General features: G+C 38.2%; 1 pseudogene; it reads left to right on the forward strand.

Annotated features, from left to right (window-relative positions):
- Positions 1-8,073, forward strand: part of LOC102864751 — a 75,100-nt pseudogene extending 67,027 nt beyond the window's left edge.
- The last annotated feature ends 998 nt before the right edge of the window (positions 8,074-9,071 follow it).

Here is a 9,071-nt window from a genome sequence, read left to right on the forward strand (position 1 = left end):
TTATCTGAAATACTTCAATTGGTATACCATCTATAGCAATAAGACAAGAGAACGGAATAAAATGTATCCAAATAGGCAACGAGGAGGTAAAATTATCCCTCTATGCTGATGACATGATAGCAAGATTTTTCTGAAAATTATCCATAAACGACTGGAGCAATATGCCAACAGAGAAGTGCCAGATGTGCAGGCTGGGTTTAGATTAGGCCGTGGTACCAGGGATATTACAGCTAATGTTAGATGGATCTTGGAAAAAATCAGAGAGTACTAGTGGGATGTCTATCTGTGTTATATTGACTATGCAAAGGCTTTTGATTGTATGGATCACAACAAACTGTGGTTGTCTCTGAGAAGAATGGGAATCCTGGAACAGTTGATTGTGCTCATGCAAAACCTGTACTTGAACCAAGTAGTAGTCATCAGAATGGAGCAAGGAGACATTGTATGGGCAGGACATCTGCCAGGGATGTATTATGTCTTCATACCTTTTCAATCTGTATTCAGAACAGATCATCTGGGATGCTGGGCTATATGAGGAGTAAAGTGGCGTCAGGATTGGAGAAAGATTCATCAACATCTTGTGTTATGCAGATGGCACAACCCTGCTTGCTGAAACTGAGGCGGACCTGAATTGCTTGCTGCAGAAGAATAAAGACTGCAGCCTTCAATAAGGATTGAAGTTCAACACCAAGAAAACAATGCTTCTCACCACTGGGCCAATTGGCAGCATCATTATGGATGATGAAGAGATTGAGATAGTTAACAGTTTTAGTTTGCTTGGTTCCACAATCAGTACTCTTAGTACCAGCAGCCAGGACATCATGAGATAAATTGCACTTGGAAGATCAGCTGTCAAGGACTTCTCCAGAGTACTGAAGCCCAACAATATCAGGTTGGAAACTAAGGTGTGCCTGATCCAGGCCATAGTCTCCACGGTTGCGTGCTATTCGTCAGAGAGCTGAACAGTGAGTAGGGATGATAGAGAATTGTGCTGGAAAAGAGTGTTCAATATACCATGGACTACTAAGAGAACAAATAAGTTCATCCATAGGAAAGTGAAACTTGGCTGCTCTTTAGAGGCAAGGATTCTGAAGCTTCGTCTGACATACTTTAGGCATGTTGCAAGGAGGGACCAGTTCTCAGAGGAACATCATATTTGGGAGGGTGGAGGGAGTGCAAGAGAGAAGACCCTTGATGAGATGGATTGATTCAGTGATTGGGGTAATGGAAGTAGGTGTGTCAGAGACAGTGAGTTTGACACAGGATAAATCAGGGGTTAAGGCTGTTGTATATAGGGTCACTATGAGTTGCAAGCGATTCAACGATTCGTAACAACAACAACAAAATATTAAATGTTGCTCTAGAAATCTAAACAATACAATAAGGCAAGAATTAGAAGGCATGAGGATTGGAAAAACAGTAAAAAGTTTTATTTGTTTTCAAGTGGCATCATTGTTTACATAGTGCATCCTAATGCAAAAGTGCTTAAATTTTAGCATCTATCTTTGGGTACGTAGCCAAGAGGGACCTGTCTTTGGATAAGAATATCATGCTTGGGTTTGGAAGCAGGAGTGGCATTGACTTCCTAAACAACATGCCTCTGAAAATTCTATGGACTTCGAGAAACAACGATAGTTATAGAAAGGCTTCAGGTCTTTTGTTCATAGGGTCACTATGTGTAGTGTTAGGCTTGACATCAATCAACAATAAAAACACAATTATACTTGGGAAGGTCAAGGGACAGCACAGGAGAGTAAGACCCTGAATGAGATGGATTGACACAGTAACTGTGATAATGAGAGTAGGTGTGTCAGAGACGGTGAGATTGGCTCAGGATAGAGCAGGATTCAGAGCTATTGTGCATAGAATCAGTGAGTTGTAATTTATTCAATGACACATAACAACAACATCAGAATAATCTAAAGAGTTTATTAAAGCACAGAATACAGGACTCTATCTTTACTTGGGCTCTATGATTTGCAATTTTACAATCTCTCCAAGTCATTTTGATGTTGCTGAATCATGGGTCATACGTTGGCATCCCAAATCTACCGTTCAACTATAAAACTATTTGGCGTTATAGAATACAATCTCAATACATGAAACTCAATTTCAGTAGCTTTAAAGCAAGACAAATTCATTCTTTTATAATTCTGGAGGACAGATGTGTAAAACAGAATTTTTGGCAGAACCACTCTTGTTCTGAGAGCTTCAGAGAGGAAGAGGTCACCTTGTCCTTTTCTCTTTCTTGAAGCAGCCTGCACTCGTTGACCTTTGACTCTCTTCTTCACATCACTGCAACCTTTTGTTTCCGTGGGTCATAATTTCTATTACTGACAGTTCCTTCTACTACTTTCTTTTAAAGTCCCCATGATTGAGTTGAATACTCTCTCATAATCCAGGATAATATCTCTCTCTTAATTTAACAATTTAACAGTTTCACTGCTACATTTATATACAAGAAAATAAAAACATACCCAGAAAATGACTAAAATAATGAAAGTTGTTTTAGTCATATTAACCAAGAGCGGTGAACAGCAAAACGCTTATCAAAGAAAAGGTTAAATGTTTAACAGAAAGTGTATTTTAAGGGTGTATGTATTTGTCATAGAAAATTCTCATTGCCTAATGACTAAGTAATTTAGCTGCCAGTTCAGTGGCAGGTGGTTCAAATCTAACACCTGCCCCTTGGGAGGAATTTGCAGAATTATCTCTGGCACCATTTACAGCCTCTGAAAATCAGCTATGAGTCTTTTCTGATTCAACAGTAATGAGAAATATCTTATAAGTCAGTGAACTCTATAACTAAGATTTGTCTTTTTCGCCATATGTCATTTTATAAATGAAGGTCAAGTTGCCTAAAAATATGTGAATCATGTCAAACTCTTTTTTAAACAATGCAACACACACTAATCTTTGTGGATTAAGAAAACATTTGCAAGAATGTACATACAAGGGTTAACATTGACCTTTCATATGGGAAAGGAAACAGACAACCAGAAAATACTTTTTATATTGTCTATTTTACTATAGCTGGAATTTTACAGCCATCCTATATCTTAGTTTTGTAATTATTTTTAAATTATTAATGGAGAGATAAAATATTCAGAGCCAAGGGGAATAAAGAAGCAGGCTGCCTGAGAATATTGCAGTCACTTGGAAAGGCGTTACCAGCTCACCATTCCTTTATCCGTATGCCTCTGACTAGTTCTCTAGTCTTTCCCTGCTCTTTCCCCAATTCTGTGGCTTCCTGAGAAACGGCCAAGCCCCGTTCTCCTGCCTTGGTTTGGCTTATTCCACTGAATCTTTCTGATCTATGTTGGCCTTTCATTTTGTGACAATCTTCCTTAATATCCCACCAACTAATTTTTGGGTTTTTTTTTTTTAAAAAAGTTAATATGCCACCTATTGGGAAATCTCATTTGTCATTCTTGAATTAGTGATTTTTTTTTTTAGTTAGTATATATTGATTAGATTTTCTACGAGTTTTGTCAATACTACTAATCTTTTTCAAGAATTGCTTTTTGGCCTTATTTCTCTTCTGAAATGTATGTAATTCATTTTCTACTTCATTGATACCTGCTTTTATTTTTTTTAATTTTTTTCTAATTTACCACTAATTTATTTACAAAATTTGAATACATTGTTTTCAAGATCAAATTCTTTCAATTTCCCTCACCCCTCACCCATCAAATTGTACAACCCAATGATTAATCCCCTCTTTCCCCTGCACATCCACATCCCTCTGCTTCCAGCATCTCCCACCCCTCCTGGATCCTTATACTCATTCTACAATAAAGGTCTAATACAATATTTATCCTTGTGAGACTGAGTTAGTTCACTCAGCATAATGCTCTTCAGTCCCTCCCAAGTTAGGTAATAATTTACAAAGTTATTGCTCCTGCATGTTGCATAGTATTCCATTGTGTGAATATACTATAATTTCTCAATCCATTCATTTGTGGTTGGACATTTGAGCTGTTTCCATGTTCTTGTGATGGTGAATAATGCTGCTATGAACATTGGTGTACAAATAACAGTTTGTGCCTCAGTTTTCATATTCGCAGGGTATATTCCACGTAGTGGAAGAGCTGGGTCATATGGAATATCTATGTTCCGCTTTTTGAGGAACTGCCAGACTGCCTTCCAGAGTGGTTGCACTATTTTACAATCTCACCGACAATGCATAAGAGTTCCTTTCTCACCACATCCTCTCCAACATCTATTACTTGCTGACCTGTTAAACTTTGCCACTGTTACTGTAGTGAGATGGTACCTCATGGTGGTTTTGATTTGCTCTTTCTTACTGCCAGTGATTTGGAGCATTTCTTCATGTATCTGTTTGTCATTAGAATATCTTCCTCTGTGAAAATTCTTTCCATGTCTTTTGCCCATGTTGTAATTGGGTTATCAGTCTTTTTCCTGTGGAGGTCCAGGAGTATTATGTAAACTTTGTTATAAGACTCTTGTCTGAGATGGTATTACCAAATGTTTGTTCCCAGTCTGTAGGTTTTCTTTTCACCCTGTTGGACCAAGTTTTTTATGTGCTTTTTTCAGAAATTCCTTAAGGTCCTTCTTTTCTGCAAAGAATCTAATTTCCTCTTCAAATTTGATAGAGAACCTTGCTGGATATAGGATCCTTGGCTGACAATTGTTATCTTTCAACTTTCTGTATATGGCATCACATTGCCTTCTAGCACACATGGATTTTACTGAGAAATCAGAAGTTAATCTAATTCTTTTCCCTTTGTAGATAACTCTTTGCTTCTCTTGTTCTGCTTTTAGGATTCTATCCTTATCTTTTAATTTGGAGAATTTGATTATGATATGCCTATGTGATTTTCTTTTAAAGTTTAATCTATTAGGTGTTCTCTGTGCTTCTTGGATGTGGATATCCCCATTCTTCAAAATACCTCAGAAGTTTTCTTCTAGTACTTCTTCCACAATCTTCTCAGTGATTTCCATGTCCCAACCGTGTTCTGGAATTCCAGTCATAGGTATATTATTCCATTTGATGTGATTCCACATAATTCTAATGTTTTCTTCATTTCCTTCACATCTCATCTCTGTTTTTTCTTCAAGTAGGTTTCTAGTGAGGCTTTTATCTTCCCCCTCACTGACTCTCTGCTCCTTCTCTTCAGTTCTACTTTTTTTTTGTCCTACCAGCGTGTTGGAAATGTTTGCCATTTCAGTCTTAATATTCTGGATTTCATTTTCATGCTTTACTGTTATTTTCATTATTGTGTTGGCTGAACCTTCTCTCTCCTGTGATGAATTTTTTTTTTTTAATTTCTTGGACCTCTTTGTCTATTCTATATGTTTTTTCCTTCATCTTTTGTATTTTTATTCATATGTGTTCAAGTTTCTCCTGATCTCTATATTTCTTCCTGATTTGCCCCCTTATTGACTTCCATTGTTTCTTCCCACATTTACATCTTTTTCTGTAGCTGATCAAGCAACACTATATCAACATATTTCTTCTTATTCTCTCTATCTGGGGTATTCATTGGGTCTGCATTTTTAGGAGAAGGGTTATTTTGTTTTTTTCATAATAACTGATGTGGATTGCTATTTTCTTGACTTTATGGGAGTCTTTTCTTAGAAGATATTAGGTTGTTATAACTACAAAATTATTAAGGGTACAGCAATATTTTGTGGAACACCTGCATATTTGTGTTTCTTTCTAAATGAGTAAGGAGGAAGCCTGTTGTTCCCTCCTGGAAGTGGCTTCTCACCTCTGTCGAGGGACTCAAGGAATCTGTGTTGCCTGAGTTTAGAAGTCCCATGTTGCCAGGCCAGACAGTGCCCCCCCACCCCCCCACCCCCGCAAAATACCTCAATGAGCAAGGAGGAAGCCTGTTGTTTTCTTCTGGATGTGGCTTCTCACCTCTGTGGACGGGTCCAGAGCCTCCCTGTTGCCTGATTTAAGGGGTCCCACGTGGCAAGGTCAGACAGCACTATTTTTCTACAAAGTACCTGAGTGAGGAAGGAAGAAGACTGTTGTTCCCTTCTGGAAGTGGCTTCCCACCTCCATTGAGGGGCTAAGGACCTACCTGTTGCCTGAATTTAGGAATCCCATGTGTTCAGGCCAGACAGTAAAATTTTCCCCCAAGTACCTGAATGAGCAAAGAAGAAACCTGTTGTTCTCTTCTGGAAGTGGGTTTTCACCTCTGTTGAGAGGCCCAGGACCTCCCTGTTAGCCAAGTTTAGGGGTCCCACAGGGCTAGGCCGTACTGTAGGGTTTTTCTCCAAAGTACCTGAATGAACAAGCAGGAAGCCTATTGTTCCCTTCTGGAAGTGGCTTCTCACCTCTGTTGAGGGGCCTAGGACCTCTCTGTTGCCTGAGTTAGGGTACCACATGGTCAGGCCAGACAACAGTTTTTCCCCCCAAAATACCTGAGTTAAGAAGTCCTGCTTGGCCAATCTAGACAGCATTTTTTCCTCCAAATAACTGTGGGAGCAACGCAGGCAATGCCATGCTGTCTCATCCTTCCTGCCCTTGTATGCTTCCTGCTGTCACAGGATATCATTTCTGATGTCAGATGAATCTTGGCTGAAAGCAGAGAATAACAGAAAAATGTCTATTGACTTTGAAAAGACACCTGGCTTGTGGTTCATGACAAAATAACGCTAACATTGAGAAAAATGAACACGTAAATTTGATCAAACAAAACCTATGCATAGGCTAGAAGCGGCTGTCTGAGCAGAACAATGTAATATTGTTATTGTTGTTGAGTATATTCAAGTCAGAACCAACCTATAGCTGTCCCTCTGGGAGGTTTTCAAAAGGAGTTAATTTCATGGAAAGAGATTGCCCACCCTTCTTCCACAAAGCAGCTGATGGATTTGAAGCACGTCTTCAAGATTGCAGTGCAGTTTCTTACCACTAGTTCACCAGAGCTCTATATAGCTGAAAATTAAGAAAGATGTTTGAGGACATCAGCTTCTAATATGTGAGCAATAATTTTCACTACCTCATTCATCTGAGCATGATACCAGATGATCTTGGTGTCATCTTTTGTCATAATCGGGTTATTTATCAGAAAATGTTCCAGTATATTTTCATTCCACAGTCCAGGGCTCCCAGAGATCACTGTCATTGTGACTGAAGCCACTGATGTCCTCCTTCCCCCTGACAGACCATAATACAACCAGCCAATCATAGCCCATCCTCCTCAAACAAGCTCTGATGATATCCTAGAGAAAGGCATCAAGCTGGATTTCAAGAGTTTAGCAGCTGTAGAACCATCAATGATGTTCTTGGAAAAGGTGATAATGAATCTGAAGCGCCCTGTGTGGATTAATGCTGATATTCTTCCTGGTCCAAAAGGAAACAACAGGGTAGTGGATGCAGAACTATTTACAGACACTGTGAAGACCTCTTCACAAATGTGACATTTTCCCTCAGTTAGATAACAGGATGGCATCTTTAGAAAGTCAATAATTGTTACAATTGGGCAATGGCAAAGGCAGTTGAATATATATGTGCTGGGTTAAGTCAGCCTGTAACATTTCCTGTCAGATCAGCATTAGTCAAAGTCTTGTTCTCAGTTACTTTGATGTTAAAGCAATCAAACCAGTACAGACTGACTCTGGACTGGAAAAGATTGTTTCTATTCTGTGGAAGATTTACTTTATATTAGAGACCATTTTGACAAAAGCCAAGTTTTCTATGACCTCTCAGAACCACAATATCATGAATTTAAACAAGCCATTGGAATCCAAGTATATCTTGGAAAAGAAGATTCTTATTAAAAAAAATGAGAGAAAGATGTTTGAAAGGGCTATATCTTTCCTCCATGCCTGTTCAATCTGTATGCTGAGCAAATAATTTAAGAAGCTGTACTTTATGAAGAATGTGGCATCAGGACCAAAGAAAGATTCATCACAAATCCTAGTTACGCAGAAGACATAACCCTGCTTTCTGAAAGTAAGGATAACAATATGACCATACAATAATAGTCAGAATTTTAGAATTTACAATTTGGGGATATATTGGTTTTAACTGAAGCAGTTGTTCCAGACTATTTCATTTGAAGGACTAATTTGTATTTGTTTTTACAGCCAAAATAAGAGTTTGCCTTTATTTCTTGTTTTGTATATTAATCTACAGTCCTTCAGAATCAAATGTGGCAATTGAAATAGATTCTAAAGCAAGATGATAAGAATTTGCACTTTTTCCATAAAATATGGTTCATAAACAACTATAGGAAAATTTTTAAAGGGTTCCAGAAAACGGGGCGGGGGGCTGGGCTTATTTATTTAAAAAAATAGCATTTTTGGAGGTATATGTATGTTCTCAGTGTGAGATCATCAATTATCACATTTACTATTTTGGAGTGTATTTATTGATAAAATGAAAGATACTAGGATCTTATCTTGAACTTAGGGTCACAAAGAATGAAAAACAAGACACCCAATAAAGATTTCTGATGAAGAAATAATATTTATTGAATGTCAGTATGCCAGTAATACCACTGCTCAAGAGCATGAGACTCAGCCCTAGGAGCAATTATTCTCATGCGTGTAGGATATTACATGTTTCTTCTTTTTATCTGAAATTATTGATCTGAGGGATCACTAATTTCTTCTCTTTTAAAAGCAGTATTTCTTTTTTTTATTTCTGATCTTTGTCAATAATGAAATACTTTCCAAACTGGGAGAAAACTACTGAAAAAAGCACACACACACATCTATAGATCCATATCTCTCTAAATAAATATATGTATGTATGAATAGGTAGATAGTTGTTGTGCCTGTGACTTACAGTGACCCTATGTACAATAGCCTTAATCCTTCCACTATGCTGTGACAATCTTATTGTCTCTAACACACCTACACCCCTTATCCCAGTCACTGTGTCAATCAATGTCAATGACAGTCTTCCTCTCCTGCGCTGTCTCTTCACCCTCCCAAGCATGACATCCCTCTCCAAGGACTGGTCCCTCCTTGCAACCTGTCCAAAGTATGTCAGAAAAAGCTTCAGAATCCTTGCCTCTAAGGAGCAGACCAGCTTCACTCTCTCTAGGACAAACCTGTTTATTTTCTTAGAAATCCAGGATATATTCAAT

The sequence above is a fragment of the Elephantulus edwardii genome, unplaced genomic scaffold (assembly GCF_000299155.1).
Source record: "Elephantulus edwardii isolate Elephantulus edwardi_28Jun2011 unplaced genomic scaffold, EleEdw1.0 scaffold00112, whole genome shotgun sequence".
Lineage (NCBI taxonomy): Eukaryota > Metazoa > Chordata > Mammalia > Macroscelidea > Macroscelididae > Elephantulus > Elephantulus edwardii.